We start from the raw sequence: 23,169 nt of genomic DNA, 5'->3' as shown, positions 1-23,169 counted from the left end.
GATTTGGGAGAATGGCATTGAAACATGTATACTATCATGTAAGAAACGAATTGCCAGTCTATGTTCGATACAGGATACAGGATGCTAGGGGCTGGTGCACGGGGATGATCCAGAGAGATGATATGGGGTGGGAGGTGGGAGGGGGGTTCAGGATTGGGAACTCAAGTACACCTGTGGTTGATTCATGTCAATGTATGGCAAAACCAATACAGTATTGTAAAGCAAAATAAAGTAAAAATAAAAATTAAAAAAAAAAGTAAGTGGGGCTTGGGAATCCTTCTCATTGCCTGTTCGTACAAATAAAGTTTTATTGGAAAATAAAATAATTAAAAAGGGAACTTACTCTTACTTTTGTGAGGAGGGTGGATTACAAAGAGTAAAGAACAGAAGCAAGAAGACTAGTTAGGGAGAGACTGCAAAATAATAAAGATCCAGGCACTTATATTTCTAAATGAGGTATGACCCTTTCAAAGGCTCATCAGTTATTGACTGAGGCTACTTCCACTAGAAATATTTTTGGTCCTCCTTTTCTGGATCTGCCTGGCAAGCCTGTGGCATATATTTGGAATATTTTTGTGTGTTAGTCACTCAGTCATGTCCAACTCTGCCACCCCATGGACTATAGCCCACCAGGCTCCTCTGTGCATGGAATTCTCTAGGCAAGAATATTGGAGTGAGTTGCCATTTCCTTTTCCAGGGAATCTTCCCAACCCAGGGATTGAACTCAGGTCTCCTGCATTGCAGGCAGATGCTTTACCATCTGAGCTACCAGGGAAGCCCGAAAGTGAAGTCACTTAGTTGTGTCTGACTCTATGATTTCATGGATTGTAGCCTTCCAGGCTCCTCCGTCCATGGGATTTTCCAAGCAAGAATACTGGAGTGGGTTGCCCTTTCTTTCTCCAAGGGATCTTCCCAACCCAGGAATCAAACCCAGGTCTCCCCTCATTGCAGGCTGACTCTTTACCGGCTAAGCCATCAGGGAAACCACAATATTTTTACTGGCAGTAAATATACAATCCTTTGAGAATGGATCTGATTTCTGAAATTAGTCAAAAGTCATTTAAATCCAGAGAAGGCAATGGCAACCCACTCCAGTATTCTTGCCTGGAGAATCCCAGGGACGGAGGACCCTGGTAGGCTGCCGTCTATGGGGTCTCACAGAGTTGGACACGACTGAAGTGACTTAGCAGCAGCAGCAGCAGCATTTAAATCCAATGCAGTAAGTAATAAACCTGATTGAGTTAGTTAACGACGCTTTTGGTGAAAAGTAAGGTATAATTAAGTAATGATTTTTTTTATTGTTTATGTTATAGATAGATTCTATAGGCAATTTAAGATGTTAGGAGGGAGGGAGGAAGGCTCAGAAGGGCATGTGAAGGAGTCTATACCTTATATGGGGGTAATAACACGGGCCCTGGGGTGGGGTGGTGTAAAATTCTCTAGTGGACCTGTTACTTTGGAGTAGAGACTGGTGGAGAAGGAAATCACTGCCTGTTGAAACTAGTGAATATAAATATAATGTGACACGAAGCATTATTAGAAGGAAGGCAATACTCATGCATGAGTTGCCTCCACACTCATGATGAGTTACACCTCATCATGCAGTTAAACAAAACAGACAAAACCTCAATCAATCTCATTGATTTGTATAGTAAGAAACACGAAGCTCCTCTGAAAAATTCTTAAGCATCTCTTGGCTTTAAAAAAAAAATGTCAAAACCTTATTTACAAAAAAACAGAAATATTTTGATAACCACATACAGCCATCCCTTGGTATTCAGGAGGACTGGTTCCAGCACTGCCCCTGCCCCAGTACCAAGTTTTGCAAATGCTCAAATCCCTTAGTTGGTCCTCCAAACCCACAGATATGAAGTCTGTGCATACAGAGAGCTGACTGTAGTATGAAATAAATTATTAAAAAGTAAGCTCTGGATAAACTGCCATTTAGAGAGAATGTAAGTAAAAGTGACTTTCCAGGAAAAAAAAAATTTCTTTAAGGAATACTTTGGATAGAAAAATTTCATTTTACAAATCAATTTTGCATGGAAGGTATGAAAAGACAAGACTCTACTGTGTAGGATCAGATTTCCAGGTCTACTGGTACAGAACTGTCCTCAGTGAAATATAACTTAAGGCAAGGTGTTAATTCAATGGACACTAGGCCTCCTCTAGCCGCTTCTCTATCCAGCAGCCAGAGTGATTCTTCATTAACAGAAATTGGACCATGTCCCTTGCTTAAATCCACACCCACCCAAAGACCTCCCATTTCTCTCAGAATAAAATACAAAGTCCTTATAATGGCCCTGCTTTATTTTTTATCTTAGTGTTATTACTACCTGTACATTATAGTTGTAGTTGTTTAATGTTTTACTAGTAGTCTTTTCAATATAGAATATAAACTTCTTCTTTTTTTTTTGCCTGTGCCACAAGACATACAGAATTTTAGTTCCCTGCCCAGGGATCAAACCCATGCCCCCTGCAGTGGCAGCATGGAGTCTTAACCACTGGACTGCCAGGGAATTCCAGTTCCCTAGAAATGTGAACTTCTTGAGAGGAGTCACTGATGTATCTCAGGACAGTGCCTGGCACAGAACAGGCCTGTTATTCAATAAATTTTTGGTAAATGAATTGATTAATTATAACATTGTTCTCAGCATTCAAATAACAGGTGAGAATTTCAAATAACTTCTATAGGGTTATAAACAAATTCATATACTGAATTTATGTCACAGCACCAAAAGGGAACAGGTAAGTTATATTAAAGCAATAGTTATAAATAATGAATTATTAACCAGTATGTAGCTAATTTTGAACTTGCAAAATTTAAGAAAGCTGTGTCTTAAACAATAGTCTGCCCCCTTCATTCACATGTAAGGTGGCAGAAAGCAACACATTATCAACTAAAATTTTCCAACAAATAATATGTCACCTATTTGAAAGTCAATATAAAACTAATGTCTTTCGAGACTTCCCTAGGGGTCCAGTGGGTAAGACATGCTCCCAATGCATGGGGCCTGGGTTCCCTTCCTGATCAGGGAATAGGATCCCACATGTCGCAACTGAAGTTCTTGCATGCCACAACATGTGCCGCAACTAAGACCAGGCTCAGCCAAGTAAACAAATATTTTTTTAAAAGAATGAATGTCTTTTTCTTTGAACAACAGACTAAACAGAACATGATTTTATATTTCCAATCATTAAAAAAAATTTAAAAAACAGTGACTTCATTGTGAGATTTACATAGGGTTTATTTTCCATATGACTCTCAAACACTGGCATGATGTTAGACACTTGTGAAGAACTCTTGCTCTAAATAAGATCCGTGATGTGGCTACCTCCCAATTTATTAACCAGTGGTGCAAGGACATGGAAAAGGGTAACCAGTGCTAAGGAAATGTGTTCCATTGAAAAGTCTTTGCATACTACACTGTCACCCACCCATCCTTTTCCTGAACATTGGTGGCAACTGTTTGCTCTCTCTGCTCCTGGCACATTTTCACCCTTGACATTTACCCTAGTTCCCTCTCTCTCCCTCCCCATGAGAATTGTTCAGCACATGCAAGACTACAGGAAGATCTGTCAAGGTTTGTAGGAACTCAGAGGCTCTTTTGCTTCCTGAACCCAGACTGTGGAAGCTGAATGGTGGCTCTGTGCTTAGTGTGCATGACACCACAGTTGGCACGCTGATATCAGCAGGGAACGGGCATTGTGACCCCTGAGGCTGCGTGCTGGAAAGGAGACAGCAGAGTGCCACAGACACAAAAGTGAACGGGAATTTAAACCATGAAATCTTTTTTTCTAGAAAGGAGACGCCTTAATCTGATACCCTGGGAAATGGATCTACCCTGCACCAGGAAACAAAGAGTGTGCCAATCCAGATGCTTCACACTTCTGGCAGGTCGCCTTTTGGGTCCCACCCAGTTTTTCTTCAAACACCCACAGAAGAAGCCTGTATGGCACTACTAAAATGAAGGAAGAAAAAGTGTAGAAGCTCTCCATATAACCATCAGCCTCTCGTGTCTTTGTTCCCATCAGGAACAAAGACACGATGTACACAGGGGCCATCGCTGTTCCTCTGTCTGTGATTGCTTCTGAAGATGCACTCCTAACAAGACATCGTTAAAAAGCCAGAGGGGGATGAGGATCCAGCCCATTTTGATGTTTCCAGCTTGTTAGTGCTATTGGCCAGGACTTCATGATCGTAGGCTTCCCAGGTGGCTCAGATGGTAAAGAGTCTGTCTGCAATGCAGGAGACCCTGGTTCAATCCCTGGGTTGGGAAGATCCCCTTGAGAAGGGAATGGCTACCCACTCCAGTATTTTTGCCTGGAGAATTCCATGGACAAAGGAGCCTGGCCAGTTACAGTCCGTGGGGTTACAAAGAGTTGATACAACGGAGCGACCACTCATGATCTTGTCTTTTTAACTAAGAAATCCGATTCTGTTTTAGTGTACTATGCTCACTACAGGAAAATCTGTCACTCAAAGTGTAGAAACATCAAAAACCTACAATTTGATCCACCTGGAAGACAACCAAGGAAGCCAGCTTGATAATATTTTTCCATCCGAACTTCTATATGTATACATACAGAGTATAATTTAAAAACTTTGGTTCAACTTTGCAAAACCTTGTGAATATTCTTCCAAATCATTAAAAATAACTCTACATCAGTTGTTCTCAAAGTGTGGCCTCCTAGACCAGTATCATCAGTAACAACCTGGGAACTTGTTCAAAATGCAAATTCTTGGGCCCTACACCAGATTGACAAATCAAAAACTCTGTAGATGGAGCCCAGCAATCTGTGTTTCAACAAGCCTTCCAGGCGGTTTTGAAGCACAATAACATTTGAGAATCACTGCCACATAATTTAAAAACCTGCTTAGCATTCCATTGTGTGAATATGACATAACTTATTCAGCCAGGCTGCTACCATTAGGCATCTAAATTGTTTCCAGCTTTTCAGCATAACTAATTACAAAGTATAATGTTATAGCTAGAATATGGGAGTTTATAATAATATCTTGACACATTTCCAAATGTGAAAATCAAGAGTTATAGTTTCAAAACCTATCTGAGCTTCTTGAATGAATTATGTACCCTTTCTTACCTAATCTTTGGAATCTTCACATTTCTCAGTCTTGCCTCACTTCTCTAAGCCTGGAATGCCTCAAACTTTGCCTAAGGATCTGGACTCTTGGCTTAGGCTCTGCCATTTCTCATGCCCTACTAAAACAAAGAGATCTTTAAAAAATTCTGAACAGGTTAGAATCACCTACATGTTCTTTCTTTTCTAGAATACTTACAAAAAATAATACTGAGAATTAGTTTAAAAATGGCATTCTATATATTTACATAGCATTCTATTTATACTCAGAAATTTCAACAGAGTACCAACACAATGTGGAGAAAATAAGTAGTAGAGTAATATTAGGTATATAATAGTCAAGGAATTCTTTCCATTTTAAACTTATAATTTACATACTGTTTTATACCTAAAATTGTATTGCCTGTGTAGAATCATAATACTTCAAGAAACTTAGTTATCACATTAAAAAGAAAAACTTTTTAGCTGCTAGTTTGAGGAATATTTCAGGTCCAAGCTGATTACCCATTCCATGGACTCCTCTGGCACTTGCTCTTTCCATGATGGCATTTTTATACTAGTACATTGTTATTGCTTATTTCCTTGTCTGTATCTCACATTAGACTCTGCTCAGTGGGCAAGGATCTTGTTTGTCTGGTTAACAGCTGTGTCCCCCAGCATGTCCCATAGTCTTTGGCAAATTGTAGCATTTTATAATTAAGTTGAATGAATAAATGAATGACTGATTTCTCCAAATAGCATTTTTTAAAAAGGAGAAGCCAAATAGGGAATAGAGTTTAGAAAAATAAAGAAAGCAAGATGGTCTTACCACAAGTTCTGCACTCCTGATGAGGAGTATGTGAACACACATATTTGTATAAATACCTATGTAAAAATATAGGTAGTACATTTCAAGTGGTTTCATAGATTCTTTCCCTTCAGTAGCACACAAGATCTTTCATGTTCTTCAGAAAACAAATCAGGCAGGCATGAGCAAGGACCCAAACACATACAAACACTAGATACTTCCCATGGTTTCTGGTCTAGTTTTTTTTTATTTACCAAAAATAGAAGCTTCAGGATCATAACTGCAATTGTTATTGAATGGTTTTTGAAAACCTAGATAGCTTCATGTTCTCAAAAGAGCTTTTGGCTTCAACAATTTTCTCTATTTTTCTATTTCGTTTTTGTTTAAAAAAAAATTTTTTTAATCTATTTTTGGCTGTGCTGGGGCTTCATTGCTGCTCGGGCTTTTCTCTAGTTGTGGAGACCAGGGGCTACTCTTTAGTTGCTGTGGCTTCTCTTGCTGTGAAGCGTGGGCTCTAGGCTGGGCAGGTCTCAGGAGCTGCAGCACGTGGGCTTAGTAGTTGTGGCTCCCAGGCTCTAGAACACAGGCTCAATAGCTGTGGCTCTTGGGCTTAGTTGCTCCAAGGCATGTGGGATCTTCCCAGATCAGGGATCCAACCCATACCTTCTATATTGGCAGGTGGATACTTTACCACTGAACCACCAGGGAATCCCCTTATTTTTGCTTTTATCTTTATTACTTTCTTCTGCTTCCTTTGGGTTTCATTTTCTTTTACTAGTTTCTTGATAGAACTGTAGATCATTGTTTTGAGACCTTTTCCCCTAAGTGCTTCTTTAGTTGTAGCTCATAAATTTTTCTGTGCTGTACTTTCATTTATAATTCAGCAGAAATGCTTTATAATTTTCCCTTCTATGTCTTCTTTGACCCATGGGTTATTCAAAAATGTGTAATTTCCAAATATTTAGGGATTTCCAAGATACCGTCCTATTATTGATTTCTAAGTAATTCTTTTGTGATCAGAGAATAAACTTTGTATGATTTGAATATTTTTATATTTCTTGGCACCTGTCTTACGACCCAGTATATGATTTATCTTGATAAATGCCCTTGAGAAGATTTATATTCTACTGTTGTTGGTGAAGTGTTACATAAATGTTAATTACATCAAGTTGGTTGATAATGTAATTTAAATCATCTATATTCTTTTCCCTACTTGTTATATCATGATTTTCTCTACTTATATCAATTTCAGGGAGAAAGTTGTTGAAATCTCCAACTATAATGATCAGTTTATCAATTCCTTCTTGCAATTTTTGCCAAATTCATTTTGAAGCCTTTTTATTAGATGCATAAACATTTAGGGTTGTTATGTTTTCTTGATGAACTGGCTCCTTAAGCAGTATGAAATGTCCCTCTTTATCCCTGGCAATATTCTTTGATCTGAAATATACTTTGTCTGATAATAATCTAGCCACTATCAGAAGCTTTTGATTAGTCTCAGCACTTATCTTTTTCTACTCTTCTCCCTTTATTTACATTTTAATATTTTAAAAATGGATTTCTTATAAGCAGCATGATTGTGTCTTTTAAAAATTTTTATTCAATCTCATAATCTCTGCCTTTAATTGGAGCATTTAAGCCTTTTAAATGTAATATGACACACTTGTGTTTAATCTACCATCTTGGTTTTTGCTTTATATTCTGTTCCCCTTCTTTTTCTATTTCCCATTAGATTGAATATTTTCAGTTCAGTTCAGTCACTCAGTCGTGTCCGACTCTTTGCAACCCCATGAATCGCAGCACGCTAGGCCTCCCTGTCCATCACCATCTCCCGGAGTTCACTCAGACTCAGGTCCATTGAGTCTGTGATGCCATCCAGCCATCTCATCCTCGGTCGTCCCCTTTTCCTCCTGCCCCCAATCCCTCCCAGCATCACAGTCTTTTCCAATGAATCAACTCTTTGCATGAGGTGGCCAAAGTACTGGAGCTTCAGCTTTAGCATCATTCCTTCCAAAGAAATCCCAGGGTTGATCTCCTTCAGAATGGACTGGTTGGATCTCCTTGCAGTCCAAGGGACTCTCAAGAGTCTTCTCCAACACCACAGTTCAAAAACATCAATTCTTCAGCGCTCAGCCTTCTTCACAGTCCAACTCTCATATCCATACATGACCACTGGAAAAACCATAGCCTTGACTAGACGGACCTTAGTCGGCAAAGTAATGTCTCTGCTTTTGAATATGCTGTCTAGGTTGGTCATAACTTTTCTTCCAAGGAGTAAGCGTCTTTTAATTTCATGGCTGCAGTCACCATCTGCAGTGATTTTGGAGCCCAAAAAAATAAAGTCTGACACTGTTTCTACTGTTTCCCCATCTATTTCCCATAAGTGATGGGACCAGATGCCATGATCTTCGTTTTCTGAATGTTGAGCTTTAAGCCAACTTTTTCACTCTCCTCTTTCACTTCCATCAAGAGGCTTTTTAGCTCCTCTTCACTTTCTGCCATAAGGGTGGTGTCATCTGCATATCTGAGGTGATTGATATTTCTCCCGGCAATCTTGATTCCAGCTTGTGTTTCTTCCAACCCAGCGTTTCTCATGATGTACTCTGCATATAAGTTAAATAAGCAGGGTGACAATATACAGCCTTGACATACTCCTTTTCCTATTTGGAACCTTTATATTTCCATTTTTATTCGTTATAACTCTTTTTTAAAAAATAGTAATTGCCTTAGGGTTTATAGTATACATCTTTAACTTAGCACAGTCTATCTTTAAGTAATATTTACTACCTCACAAACAGTATAAGAAACATAATAGTGTACTCCCTTTCCTCCCCTCAACCTGTGTTACTGTGGTCATGTATCTGACTTCTATATATTTTATAATCTCCACCACATATAGTTAATACTTTTCCTCTAAAAAGTCAATTATCTTTGACAGAGATTTTAAAAATAAGAAAAAAGTATTTTACATGTAGCCACCTATTTTCCCTTTTGGATGACCTTCATTCCTTTACATAGATCTAGATATCCTTCTGCCTGAAGGATTTCTTTTTAAAATTTCCTGTAATGCAGGTCTGCTGGTTGCCTTTTCATGCCTGAAAAAGTCTCTTTCTTCTTCATTTTTGAAAGATATTTTTGCTGGGTATAGAAGTCTAGGTTAACTCTTTTTTTTCCTGTCAATACTTTCAGGATTCTGCTCAACTATCTTTTGGCTTATATTGTTTCTGTACAAAAGTTGCCATTCTTGTATTTGTTCTTTTGTACATAAATGTGTTATTTTTTTGTCCCTCTCTGGCTGCTTTTAAGTTTTTCTCTTTGCTATTCATCGTTAAACTATTTGATTATGATGTGCCCTGGGGCAGGTTTCTTCCATTTCATGTGTCTAAGGCCGCTTCCCTGGTAGCTCAGACAGTAATGTGTCTGCCTACAATATGGGAGACCCAGGTTCAATCCCTGGGTCAGGAAGATCCCCTGGAGAAGGAAATGGCAACCCACTGCAGTAGTCATGCCTGGAAAATCCCATGGACTGAGGACCCTGGTGGGGTCCATGGGGTCGCAAAGAGTCGGACATGACTGCGTGACTTCACTTCACTTCACTTCAAGGTTTGTTATACTTGTTTGTTTAAGGTTTGCTGGATCTATGGATTTATAGTACTATCAAATTTAGAAAAACTTCATCCATTATTCCTTAAATTGTTTTCTGTTCCTCTCCTCTCCTTCATGGATACCAACTTATTCATGTACCACAGCTCACTGATTTATTTTTTTTAATTGCTGATTATTTATTTTTCTGCTTTTTGAAGTTGTTTCACAGCTCACTGATTTATTTATTTAAACTGATGGTTTATTTATTTATCTGCCTTTCTTCTCCCTGTGTTTCATATTGGACCATTGCTACTGCTATGTATTGGACTTCACAAATCTACGTATCTGTAGTGTCTAACCTACTAATCCCATTCCATGTATTTTTCATCTGAGACATTCTGTTTTTCAACAATGGATGTTGAATTGGGATTTCTGCCATATTTCCATGCTCCACTTAACATGGTCAGTCTTCCCTCTACATTCTTAAACATAAGGAATATAGTTATAATGGTATTAATGTCCATGACCACTACCCCTATCATTTATTTGTGTCACTTCTGGATCTGTTTCAGTTTACTTTTCTACTCATCATAGGTTGTATTTTCCTGCTTTTTTGCATGGCTTCATTGGCTGCAAGACATTGTGAATTTTACCTTATTGATGGCTGGGGCTTTTTTTTTTTAATTCTTGAGCTCTTTTCTGGGGTGCAACTACTTGGAAATAGCTTGAAGTTTAAATAGCTTTTAAGTTTTGTTAGGTGGGACCACTGCATTTTTTAGTATCAGGCTAGTTCTGTCCTTTCACTCAGGCAATACCCTTCTAATTATTCTACTGATGCATTACAAGGTTGAATTATAAAGTTTTCCACTGTGGCTGACTAATCCTGGTCCTGTGTGATCTCTAAGGATTTGTTCCCTCTGTTCTTTAAGGTGGTTCTTTCTCTGGCCTCAAGTAGGTTTCTTAAACACATGTGTTGATTGGTACTCTGCTGAAGACTTGAGGGGGACCATTTGTAGATCCCTGGAAGTCTCCCCCAGTGCAGCCGTTTTTGCTGTTGTTGTGGTTTTTTCTGGTACTCCACTCTGCAAACTCTAGCCTCCTTGGTCTTCTCAGACTCTCAGCTCTTTAATTCAGGAAATCTATTAGGCTTCTCCTCAGTTCCTCCTCCCTGTGCCCCAGACTGGAAACTCTAGGCAATAAGCTAGGGCAATCATAGAGTTCACCTCATTTGCTACTGCTCTCTTCAGGGATCACTGGGATGTCCAATACCATCAGGGATCTGCTGCTTGATGTCCAATACCTGAAAACATTTGTTTCATATATTTTGTCCATTTTTTAGTTGTTTCAGGCAGCAGGATTAGTCTGATTCTTGTTATTGCATCTTAGCTGTGAGCTGAAGTCTAAAGAACCAAGAGAGTTTGACTGTATAAAATATAATTTAAAAAATGATAACTGAACTAAGTCCTTAGTTTTGTATAAAGCTATCATGGAAATTATATATTGAAATTTTAGAAGTGTAGGAAGCACACTTGGAACATTTAGTAGATAAAAAGGCTTGAAAAACTTGTTTTTTTATTGGGCATATCAAACTAAGAAATACAAAGAAGAATTGAAAACATAAGCATCTGAACTTTGTAAGTTTATTCAGTTATTCTGTTTTGGTAATTTTTATTTTAATAGACAGGAAAATCCTCATTATAACATTCTTTACAGTTTATGTGACTTATTATAATCCTCTACTTTATATTTTTAAGTTTATATCATGCCTTGATGCATCTTTGTATTCCCATCTAATACTGTCTGATAGATTAATAATACTATTGAAAGAATGTGTTAATTAGGATCATGTTAAGACAGGCTTAAATTTTCTGATTTAAGAATAATAATATAGATATAAAAAATTTTATTTATATAATGTGAATTTTATTCATAAAAGAACATACTAAGCACATGCTGCTGCTGCTGCTAAGTCGCTTCAGTCGTGTCCGACTCTGTGAGACCCCATAGAAGGCAGCCCACCAGGCTCCCCCGTCCCTGGGATTCTCCAGGCAAGAACACTGGAGTGGGGTGCCATTTCCTTCTCCAATGCATGAAAGTGAAAAGTGAAAGTGAAGTCGCTCAGTCATGTCTGACTCAGCAACCCCATGGACTGCAGCCCACCAGGCTCCTCTGTCCATGGGATTCTCCAGGCAAGAGTACTGGAGTGGGGTGCCATTGCCTTCTAAGCACATGGTACTTCACAAATAAATTTATCATCTTAAAAATATCTTAGTTGTTTGTTAGTCTTATACTACTTAAAATTTTTACCTTATTAAAAAAAGATTTACTATAATCAATATTAAAATACTTTCTGAGTGCCAAAGTTGAATAATGTATTTTCAGTATTAAGTTTACATCAACTGCAAGAATGACAATACATTTAGAAAGGGAATCCTTGGTACTTTTCCCTAACATAATTTAATAAAAAGATAAAACACCTCTACTGTAAAAACTAACTTTATATATTAGAAAAATAGTCACACTTCTTCCCAACTGTACAGAATGACATCTATAGTGAGAGATATTTCCAGCTGCATTATAAAGTGTTTGTTTCACGCATTTCAAGTCATTTTTTTCATGTGTTTGCTTCAAGTTGTTTGTTTCATGTTTACTAGTTCTTTACAAATAGCATCTGGTTAATTCATTTGAATCTCATTACTACACATTGATAACTGTTCTGTTTATTGTTAGGTTCATGACACACCTTAAGATCTAAACATAGAAACTAATATATCTGTCTTCATTTCTACTGTTCCTCAAGCAAACTCTCCTACTTAAAAAGTTCCTAAAATTTAGTGGGATTCACACACTCTAGTTTTGTATTGTCACCACACAAACAAGGAAGGTTTTATGTCACCTGGCTTCTGAAACTAGTTGCTGGCACCATGTAAGCTGACATTTTAGGGATCTGAGATGGAAAGCTGAAAGATTCTTTGAGTACCTGTACCCTAATATATTTTTGAAACCAGCTCTCTGTTGTCCTGGGTAGGTAATCTTTGGGAAAGTATGTGAAGTTTCAGGCCTCAAGGGTTGCAGTGAGTGAAGTTCTGGTTTCAAGGGGAGAGAAGGCTGGACAAGGAGCAGACAGCATAATTAACAGGTGGGCGTCTGTGGCGGAGCAGCTGGTTGGGTTAATTTTAGAACATTTGTCCTTGACTGTGCCACTTTAAGTGGAGCACCTACTTGTCTTAGAGAAGTGTGTCTGTCTTTGGGCAGTGCCAAAATCCTTTTGCTTACACTCTGGAGCATTAAGCACCCTGTTTCATCAGATAGCCCACCTTTTAAAGTGGGAGAGTTTTATCTACTCAACTAGTTCTTCTAAGATAGGACAATATAACTTAATAAACCTCTCAGTGGAGCAAGCCGAGGAATGCAGTGCACTCAAGTGACTTACTTGTACGATAATAACCTCGATTTGTAAGTACACAAAAGGCTCTTTGCATGTTTCAAGGACATATTTACAGTTTAAAATGATGAAAAGGCAGCTTCTTAAATATCTTCAGGGGGAAGGGAAATGACAGAACTGCAAGGAGAAACAAGAAACAAGACAGAAGATCAAAATAAAAATAAAGACTGGGGCTAAAAATAAATTTTAAAACATTCTCCAATACATTTGGAATGCTGGCTTTTCCTTTGCCCTCAGTAGTTGAAGTCTTGGGATCTGAGTGTCAGGAGAGTCCTTAGCAACTGATGATCTAGTCTGACTAGAGCGAACTGAGGGGCAGACTGCTTAAAGTGATTTACCAAAGGTCAGTAAACAGGTTTGTGACCAAAGCTAAAACTAGCACCCAGTTTCCTGATTCTAATCTCATTAGTTTTCCAATATATCCCACTTTATACTTGTTTGGCAGCCAGCCATTCCTGAATTAAAGTTAAATTTAAAATGCAGGATTAAGGAGAATTTTATACATGATTTATCCCACTTCCCACTTGTCATCCTCATAATGGATGGGACTAAATGTGCCACCTTTTTATTAATGGATATGACTAACTGGACCCTTCATAAAAATAACAATACTTACTCTTGTTTGGCTCACAGGGATGCAAGAAAGATTTTTTTTTAAGATATCAGACATAGAAACATTTTGAAAAATCACTGCTCTTTATAAATAAAATTGATTGGTGAATAGCCTTTCATTAGGGACCTGCCTTGTTTTTGCCAATCTACCTTCTTTGGGACTGAGCAGCCCAGCGGCTAGGATTCATGACAGGCCCTGCAGATGAGGGCTGTGTGTCAACCTGAGTAACCTCCCAGTCTTTCCCTTCTGTTTCCTGGCAACATGGTCAATCTACAGTCTGGAATACCCTCTGCCTCATCTCGGGTCATCGATGCCTTCTGTTGGCCTCACCTATGCTGGAAATTGCATGCATGACCTCTCTGCTTTCACTGCCTGTCCCTCCAACTCTTGCTCCCTCTTTGTACTCAGTTTTGTATACTCCAATCATATTGAACTCCTTTCTGTTCCTAGAGAGCTCCATGGTCTCTCTCCCTTCCCCTTCCCAGATTTGGCCCATAATATTTCACTGCCTGGAATCCTTTTTATATTTTTTTTGCCACTGTCACCCACTGCTTGACTCCCCTTCCTTCCTTGCCCAACTCATTACCTATCTTTTAGGTATCATCTTAGGTGTCTTTCTTCACCATTCCTCTCCACTGTAAGTTTAGATGAGATGTTCTCATATGCTACTTCAAGCAGCTGTTATTTCTTGCAGACTTCACACTACTGTGTCTATTTTAACTGCTTATATTCCTCTCTAGACTGTGACCCCCATGAGTGCAGAGGGCCTTGTTTGCTTCTCCACCAGTATATAGCCGATGCTTGCCACATGGAAGTCGCTCAGTCATATCTGACTCTTTGTGACACCATGGACTGTAGCCTGCCAGGCACTGTTTCCCATGGAATTCTCCAGGCAAGAATACTGGAGTGGATAACCATTTCCTTCTCCAGGGGACCTTCCCAACCCAGGGATTGAACCCGGATCTCCTGCGTTGTAGGCATTTTATTTACCTTTTGAGCTACCAGGGTCCCAAGAGTTAACACATATTTTTGGAAAGATGATACTCATGCTTAATAATAATTCACGTCTCACACCGCTTTCACCTTTATTTACCTCATTTCATCCTTGCAATAAACCTATGGTTGGTATTATTCATTGCCATTTTTCAGACATAGAAATTGAGGTGTTAGTTGACATGTCCAAATTCACCTAGCTAGAAGTGGCAGAGCCAGTATTTGAACCCATGTTGTTGGATTCCAAGTTCAATGTTATTACTATTACAACAAACTTTGTTTGGTTATAGAATAATTAAAAGTCTTAAGTAGGTGACCAAGGGAGACACATAATTGGAGCTCCTCTGCTGCTGCTGCTGCTAAGTCGCTTCAGTCGTGTCCAACTCTGTGCGACCCCATAGACGGCAGCCCACCAGGCTCCCCTGTCCCTGGGATTCTCCAGGCAAGAACACTGGAGTGGGTTGCCATTTCCTTCCCCAGTGCATGAAAGTGAAAAGTGAAAGTGAAGTCCCTCAGTCGTGTCCAACTCCTAGCATCCCCATGGACTGCAGCCTACCACGCTCCTCCATCCATGGGATTTTCCAGGCAAGAGTACTGGAGTGAGTTGCCATTGCCTTCTCCAGAACTTTTCTACAGAAGAATAAATCTGGCAAAGAAAAGCATCTGAATCATGGTGAAGGCAGTGGGGAAAGGGTAGGGCAGACAACCCACAGATAAGAGGCAAAAAAAATAAAAAAGAATATTAGAACAAAAACTAAGAACTAAAGGCTAAGCTTTAGGAGCCACTCTTAGTTAAAGGCAGAAGAAAGGAGATGAGCCAGAAATAATACAAAAGAAGGGTCAGTGAGCAATGTAGGAAAATACTAAAAATTCATTTTCCTAGAAGCCAAAGGAAGTGAGAATACAAATAAAGAAAAATTGGCTATTAGTGGTGAGCTGAATACAGGAGGCAAGAAAGAAGACTGAGGGAAAAAAAAAAAAGGGTGGCTGCCTGACAGAAGACTTTTGAGAGCCTAGATGGAATAAGGGATGGTTTATAAAAATTTCAAGGAAGAATAAGGGACAAAGAAGTGGAAGCAAAAAAGAAGTGACTGAAGAATTTTGGCAGTTTGTTTATTCATTAATCAGTTGATAGACATTTGGGTTGTTTACAGATTTTGGCTATTATGAATAAAAGTGCTATGACATTCACACAGAAGTCATTGTGAGAACCTAACTCATTTTTCCTGGGTATTTAAAAGAGGAATTCCTAGGTGGTGTGATAAGAGTGTGTTTAATTTTATTGGGAACTGCAAGTCTGTTTTCTAAGGTAATTATACTATTTTCCATTTCTCCTAGCAATATATGATGAAACTTTTAGTAGCTACACATTCTCACCAACACTTGGTATTGTCAGTCTTCTTAAATTTAGCCTTGATAGTGAATATGAATAGTCTCTCCCTGTGGTTTTAATGTACATTTCCCTGCTTACTAATGGTGTTGGGCATCATTTCATGTGTTTATTTGATATACATGGTCTTTGGTGACGTATCTTTTCAAATCTCTTGCCCAGTTTTATTCTTCTTGTTTTCCTTCTTGTAGACCTGAGTTCTTTATAAATTCTGATATATAATACATATATGGTAAAGAATCCACCTGCCAATGCAGGATACACGGTTCGATCCTTGGGTGGGGAAAATCCCCTTGAGAAGGATATGGCAACCCACTCCAGTATTCTTGCCTGGGAAATCCCATGGACAAAGTAGACTGGCAGGCTACAGTCCATGGGGTCACAAAGAGCCAGGCACGACTGAGCATGCCTGCATGCATATTCAGATATATTACTGGCATGCATTTTTTCCCACTCTGTGGTTTGTCTTTTCATTTTCTTAATAGCATCTTAAAAGCAAAAAATTTTTAGTTTTATGAAATTGAACTGTGGTGTTGGAGAAGACTCTTGAGAGTCCTTTGGACTGCAAGGAGATCCAACCAGTCCATCCTAAAGGAGATCAGTCCTGGGTGTTCATTGGAAGGTCTGATGTTGAAGCTGAAATTCCAATACTTTGGCCACCTGATGCAAAGAACTGATTCATTTGAAAAGACCCTGATGCTGGGAAAGATTGAAGGCGGGAGAAGAAGGGGATGACAGAAGATGAGATGGTTGGATGGCATCACTGACTCAATGGACATGAGTTTGAGTAAACTCCGGGAGTTGGCAATGGACAGGGAGGCCTGGCGTGCTGCAGTCCATGGGGTCGCAAAGAGTCGGACATGACTGAGCGACTAAACTGAACTGAACTGAATGAAACTGAATTACCAATATTTTCATTTTATGATTTGTGTTTTTTGTGTCCCACCTAAGAAATTTTTGTGTAACTCAAGCTTATAAATATTTTCTCCTATGTTTTCTTCTAGAAGTTTTATAGTTTTAGCTCTTACATTTAGGCATACAGTCCATTTCAGGTTAATTTTCGCTATGGTGTGAACTACATGTTGAGAACTAAGTTGTGTTCTCTTTTTCCTTTTTGTTTCCTTCTTATTCTCCTTCTCCTTCTTTTTTGCATGTGGATATCCAATTACTCCAGCACTGCTTGTTGAAAACACTACCTTTTCTTTATTGCATCACCTTGATAACTTTGGTATATAGTTTTCTTTATGTTTCTTTTGCTTGAAGTTTACTGATATTATTAGATCTGTGGATTTATAGTTCCCATCAAGTTAGAAAAGATTTGCCTGTTATTCCTTAAAAAAACTTTTTTTAGGTCCTCTGTTTCTCCTGTCTAAAAAATATTATCTATTCATTAAATTTTTTAGTCATACCACATGGCATGCAAGATAGATCCCCAACCAGGGATTGAACCCATGCCCTGCAGTGGAAGCACAGGCTTAACCACTGGACCACCACGGAAGCTTCTGCTTCTCCTTTTAGACACCAGCTATATGCATGTAGATCACCTCAATACTGTCACACAGTTCACTAACACTCTTCTCACTCAATTCTCTTTTTCCTCTATGCTTCATTAATTTATAGTTTTCACTGCTATGCTCTCGGGTTCACCAGTCTTTTCTTCTGCACTATCTACTCTACTGTTAATCCTTTACAGTATATTTCCATGTCATATATTGCATTTTTCATCTTTAGAAGCTCCATTTAGATCTTCTTTGTATCTTCTATCTCTGTATTCAATGTGTTTTCTGTATTCAATGTCTCAAACATACAGACTATATTTATAATAGCTGCTTTAATGCCTTTGTCTGCTCATTCTATCAGCTGTGTCATTTCTGGGTGTGTTTCTATTAACTGATTTTCCTTCTAGTCAGGAGTTATTTTCTCATGATTGTTAAATTTTTTATTTTAAAAAAACTTTCTATTGGAGTATAGTTTATTTACAATGTTGTGTTACTTTCTGCTGTACAGCAAAGTGAATCAGTTATACATATACATATACATGCACTCTTTACTCTCTTTTTTGGGGGGGAGGGGCTTTCCTGGTGGCTCAGATGGTAAAATGTCTGCCTGCAATGTGGGAGATCCAGGTTCAATCCCTGGGTTGGGAAGTCCCCTGAAGAAGGAAATGGCAACCCACACTAGTACTCTTGCCCAGAAAGTTCCATGGACAGAGGAGCCTGGTAGGCTACAGTCCATGGGGTTGCAAAGAGTCAGACACAACTGAGCAACTTCACTTATACTCTTTTTTAGATTCTTTTCCCATATGGGTCATTATAGAGTATTGAGAAGAGTTCCCTGTGCTCTACAGTAGGTCCTTATTGGTTATCTATTTTATATATAGTAGTGTGTCATGTTTGTTGATTTTATTTATTTTTGGCTGTCCTGTGTCTTCATTGCTGCACAGGCTTTTCTCTACTTGCAGTGAGCAGGGCCTACTTTCTAGTCAGGTGCAGGCTTCTCATTGCGGAGGCTCCTCTTGTTGCAGAGGATGGACTCTAGGGCATGAGGGCCTCAGCAGTTGCAGCACGTGGGTTAAGTCGTTGTGGCACAGGGGCTGAGCTGGTCTGTGGCATGTCGGATCTTCCTAGATCAGGAAGCAAACCCATGTCTCCTGCATTGGCAGGAGGATTCTTTACCAAGGAGCCACCTGGGAAGCCCAAGTTTGTTCATTTTGATTGAACATTAGACATTGTAAACATTATGCTGTTGGTTGCTGGATTTTGATGTACTTTTCTAAGAATGGTTAGACTTTGCTCTGCAGTCAGTTTACGTGTGGTCAATTTAATCTTTTTAAAGATGAAAAGTGTTAGTTGCTCAGTCATGTCCGACTCTTTGCAACCCTGTGATTGTAGCCCGCCAGGCTCCTCTCCCCATGGAATTCTCCAGGCAAGAATACTAGAGTGGGTAGTCTTTCCCTTTTTCAGGTTATCTTCCCAACCCAGGGATCAAACCTGGGTCTCCTGAATTGCATGCAGATTATTTACTCTCTAAGCCACCAGGGAAGCCCAATCTTTTAAAGGTTTATTTTAATTTTTGTTAGGGTGAATCCAGTCTAGTCTTTATTCTCAAGCTAATTTAGCCCCACTATTAAGGCTATCTGAGAACCCTTCCCAGTTATGAGGTCTTTCCACTTTGGATGGTAGGACCATAAACAATTCTCAGCCCTGTGTGAATGCTAGGAATTTGCAGCTAGCCTCTATATTCTACTGGTTCTTTCTCTACTCTCATAGAGTTTTAGTTCACACATAAGCAGCTCAGTATTCCGCCTAAGATTTGAGGGGACCTTTGGACAGATCTCTGGACTTCTCCATGCAGCTTCCTGTTCTTCAGGGTTCTTCCTCACAAATTATAGCTGTCTTGGCCTCCTTGAGCACTGATCTCCTGAAGTCAGTAAGATCACTGGACTTCAGGTTCCCCTTCACCATGCCTCAGAAATGCCCCATCAGTAACCTGGACAGTCACAGTGCTTGCCATGTTTTGTTTTCCCTCTCAGAGATCAGTTTTATGCTGCTTGTTGGCCAATGTCTGAAATAATTGTACCGCATATTTTTTTCCTGGTTTTCTAGTTTTAATGTAGGAAGGTAATTCCTACAGCAGCTAATTCTTCCCAAGCAGAAACTCCATTTCAAATTGCTAATTTTTAAGATGCTGTAGGGCTTCCCAGGTGGTACTAGTGGTAAAGAACCTGCCTGTCAATGCAGGAGATGCAAGAGACCCAGGTTTGATCCCTGGGTCAGGAAGATCCCCTGGAGGAGGGCATGGCAACCCTCTCCAGTATTACTGCTGGGAGAATTCCATGGACAGAGGAGCCTGATGGGTTACAGTCCATAGGGTCACAAAGAGTCAGACACAACTGAAGTAACTTAACACATACACAGACACAAGATGTAACTTCTGGAGTGTCAGAAGGAAGACAAAAGGAAAGCCTATATGATTTAATACTTAAATGTAATTATTTTTTCTTTCTTATTTCTTCCCTACCCCTATCCCGTTCCCTCCCTAAAATATAGAGGATTCTACTTGAGATTTTTCCCTTGAGCAAATGAAAGTTGCAGATTAAATTGCTTTCTATAATTTGTTGTATTTGGAGGTATACTTAGTATTTAAGAAGCAGAAACCATAGTGTTGCAGATACTTTCTTTTTCAAAGTAGATGGTATTACAATAGCTCTGGGTTGCTATTTCACTTACTGAATTAACAGTTTCTAGGATTTCACTTTGGCCCTGCTATCATTCTGCATGATCAGAACAAAGCTATTTACAGCCTTCTATGCCTCCTCAGTCACTTAATTGTAATGCTGCTGCTGCTGCTAAGTCACTTCAATCGTGTCCGACTCCATGTGACCTCATAGACGGCAGCCCACCAGGCTCCCCCGCCCCTGGGATTCTCCAGGCAAGAACACTGGAGTGGGTTGCCATTTCCTTCTCCAAAGCGTGAAAGTGAAATCGCTCGGTCATGTCCGACTTTTAGCGACCCCATGGACTGTAGCCCACCAGGCTTCTCCATCCATGGGATTTTCCAGGCAAGAGTACTGGAGTGGGGTGCCACTGCCTTCTCTGCTTAATTGTAATATCAAGTACTTTAACACAGAATGTAGATTGTGCACATGGCAAAAGTGAATTTTCCTTCATCACAGTAATTGAGATATCCCTTTAAATGAAGTGACCTAAGAGGCATCCTTGGATCTCCAGTGTACTTGAAAAACATAGCCACATTTAAAAAAGATAAACCATGAACGCTCAGTTATTAACATCCAGAAGAATTCTCTAAGTCTACTATACCTACATTTCTATAAATGCATCCTCCTTTTTAAGAGTAAGACAACTCTTAAACACTAACAGGACCAAATGCCAGTAAAATTGTCCATTGTAGCAAAAATTTTCAGCCATTTTTTCATGTTAAAGGCTTTAAAAATTTTATTCCTCTTTGTTTATCCCCTCAATTAATCTTCCTTATAAAAATTCATATATACATATAAGTTAAAAAATAAACACTTTCCCTAACTGGCTACCATAGAAAACCACAGTCAGCAATTAGTTTGACTTTAAAACTAGCTTTCTTGTTCAACATCTGTGTCCCTATTGGAGGTTTTCCATAATGCAAACCTTTGCTAGAATGTGCTTTCAACTTCTCATTCAAAAGACTTAATCAGGAGCAACCAAAATATCCTGCTTAGGGTTTAAAACATATATCAAACTTTAAACACTGTTACTCTGGTGGGGAGATCCTGGCTACCAAACAAATAGACTTCAAAGGGACTCCCTGGGTTTCCCGAAGCCACAGACAAGTATTTGCTATTACTGTGGTCATAGACAGCATATGGCCACTTTGTCCTTCACCTGCAGGAGATCTTGATAGCTGTTGATCGCCACAGTGAAGTTTTCACAGTAGAGATGAATCTCATATACCTTTTTCCCATTAAGCTCTAGTCTGACATACAATGACTAGTTGTGAGAGATTAATTAAGGAAGAGAGCTGAGAACTGAAATAGAAGGATACATTTGCAGAAATAAAAGCCAGTAAACTGGCTTAAAGATAAAAAAAGATATTATTTTCTCTACTTCGACCTACATATAGTGAAGTACAAGCAGTTCAACTGAAAGACTGGTATCCCTAATTTATATGACTTGTAAAGACAGAAAATAATAAATACTATAAAATTAGTGTAAATTTGCTTCTGCTCCAGAGTAGAGATTTACAGAGAAGAACCAGAAGTACATAATTTTCAGGATGTTTAAGCCATTGAGCTTATAGAACAGGAAAGCCCATAGAAGAAATTCTGATCTCCAAAGAGAAGTAAATTAAATCTCATTTCCCGGTGGCTCAGACAGTAAAGAATCTGCCTGCCAATGCAGGAGACCCCGGTTTGATCCTTGGGTCAGGAAGATACCCTGAAGAAGGGAATAGCTACCCATTCCAGTATTCTGAGAATTCCATGGACAGAGAAACCTGGTGGGTTATAGTCCACAGGGTTGCAAAGAGCTGGACACGACTGAGTGACTAACACTTTCACTTTCAGTTTCTAAAAATGTTTCTCATACTTTAGGTAAGAAAAAGACATTTCCAACCTGGATGGATTTCAAGCTTGGCTAATATAAATCCTAATTGTGACTCTTATCAGCAGTGTCATTTCTGAGTGATGACCGAGCCGTGATTAAATAAGATAAAATCCCGGGTCTATGTGACATTAAGCCTTTTTATAGAAGAAGCATTTACTTATTCATTCAATCATTATTTATTGAGGAGTACTTTGTGTCAGGCACTGTGCTAGGTACTCTGGATACAGAATTGAATAAGAAAAATCAACCATACATAGGATTTCAGTTATTCCATAATTCTTGAAAACTGAGTGAGCTCTGTCAAAAGTGATGTTAGATGACCTAGAGGGGTGAGATGGGGGGAAGGAGAGGGAGGCTCAAAAGGGAGGAGATATATATATATATATATATATAATTATGATGGATTCACGTTGTTGGATGGCAGAAACAACACAACATTGTAAAGCAATTTTCCATCAATTAAAAAATAATTCCTTTTTAAAAAATGGTGTTAGAAACCAGCTCAAAACATATATATTTTTTTTAATCAGAAGGGCACGTAAGGCCATTTAATCAAATTTCTCAATGCTGGAAGTTCCTCTAGAATGGCTAATACCCATCCATTCTCTACTAGATCCCACAACCTCATTGGGAAGCATGCTTCATTTTTAATGACTCTAATTATCAAAAAGTTCCCTTGTGTTCAGCTAGAATCTGTCCTCTGTAACTTCTAATACTGATCTTGGAGCTACACAAAATAAGTCTATTTTATCTTCAACAGGAAGTCCTTCAGATACTTAAGGGCAGCCACCAACTTCACTTTCATTCTCTAGGTATAATATTGACAGTGTCTCATATCACCTAGTTTTTAGACCACTCTGGCTAGGTAGCAAAAGACCTGCTTAATTTACATATGTAAGCTACCAATGATACTCTTTTCCTCATATTTTCCCCTCTAAGATTTCAAACAAATTCTAAGCTCTACTGCTGGACATTTTTTTTCCCAATTCTTTTTCAGTCCAAATGCATTTCAAAGGTTTTTCTGTAACCTAAGGAATCTTCATAGGTTTTTTTTTTTTTCTTTTTGTATTATTGTATTTTTTTTTTGTAGGAGAAGGAAAGAACAGCTTTATTACAGGCAAAGGGGGAACACAGTAGGCTAGTGCCTCAAGAACT

General features: G+C 38.9%; 1 protein-coding gene across 5 annotated transcripts in view; it reads right to left on the bottom strand.

Annotated features, from left to right (window-relative positions):
* NTN4 (netrin 4) overlaps nt 1-23,169 on the bottom strand; it is a 127,504-nt gene that overhangs the window by 81,924 nt on the left and 22,411 nt on the right. The gene's annotated exons all lie outside the window — the stretch shown is intronic.

The sequence above is a fragment of the Oryx dammah genome, unplaced genomic scaffold (genome assembly GCF_014754425.2).
Source record: "Oryx dammah isolate SB20612 unplaced genomic scaffold, SCBI_Odam_1.1 HiC_scaffold_29, whole genome shotgun sequence".
NCBI lineage: Eukaryota > Metazoa > Chordata > Mammalia > Artiodactyla > Bovidae > Oryx > Oryx dammah.
Note: the sequence above shows the minus strand (reverse complement) of the source record. Positions and strands in the feature narration are given on the sequence as shown.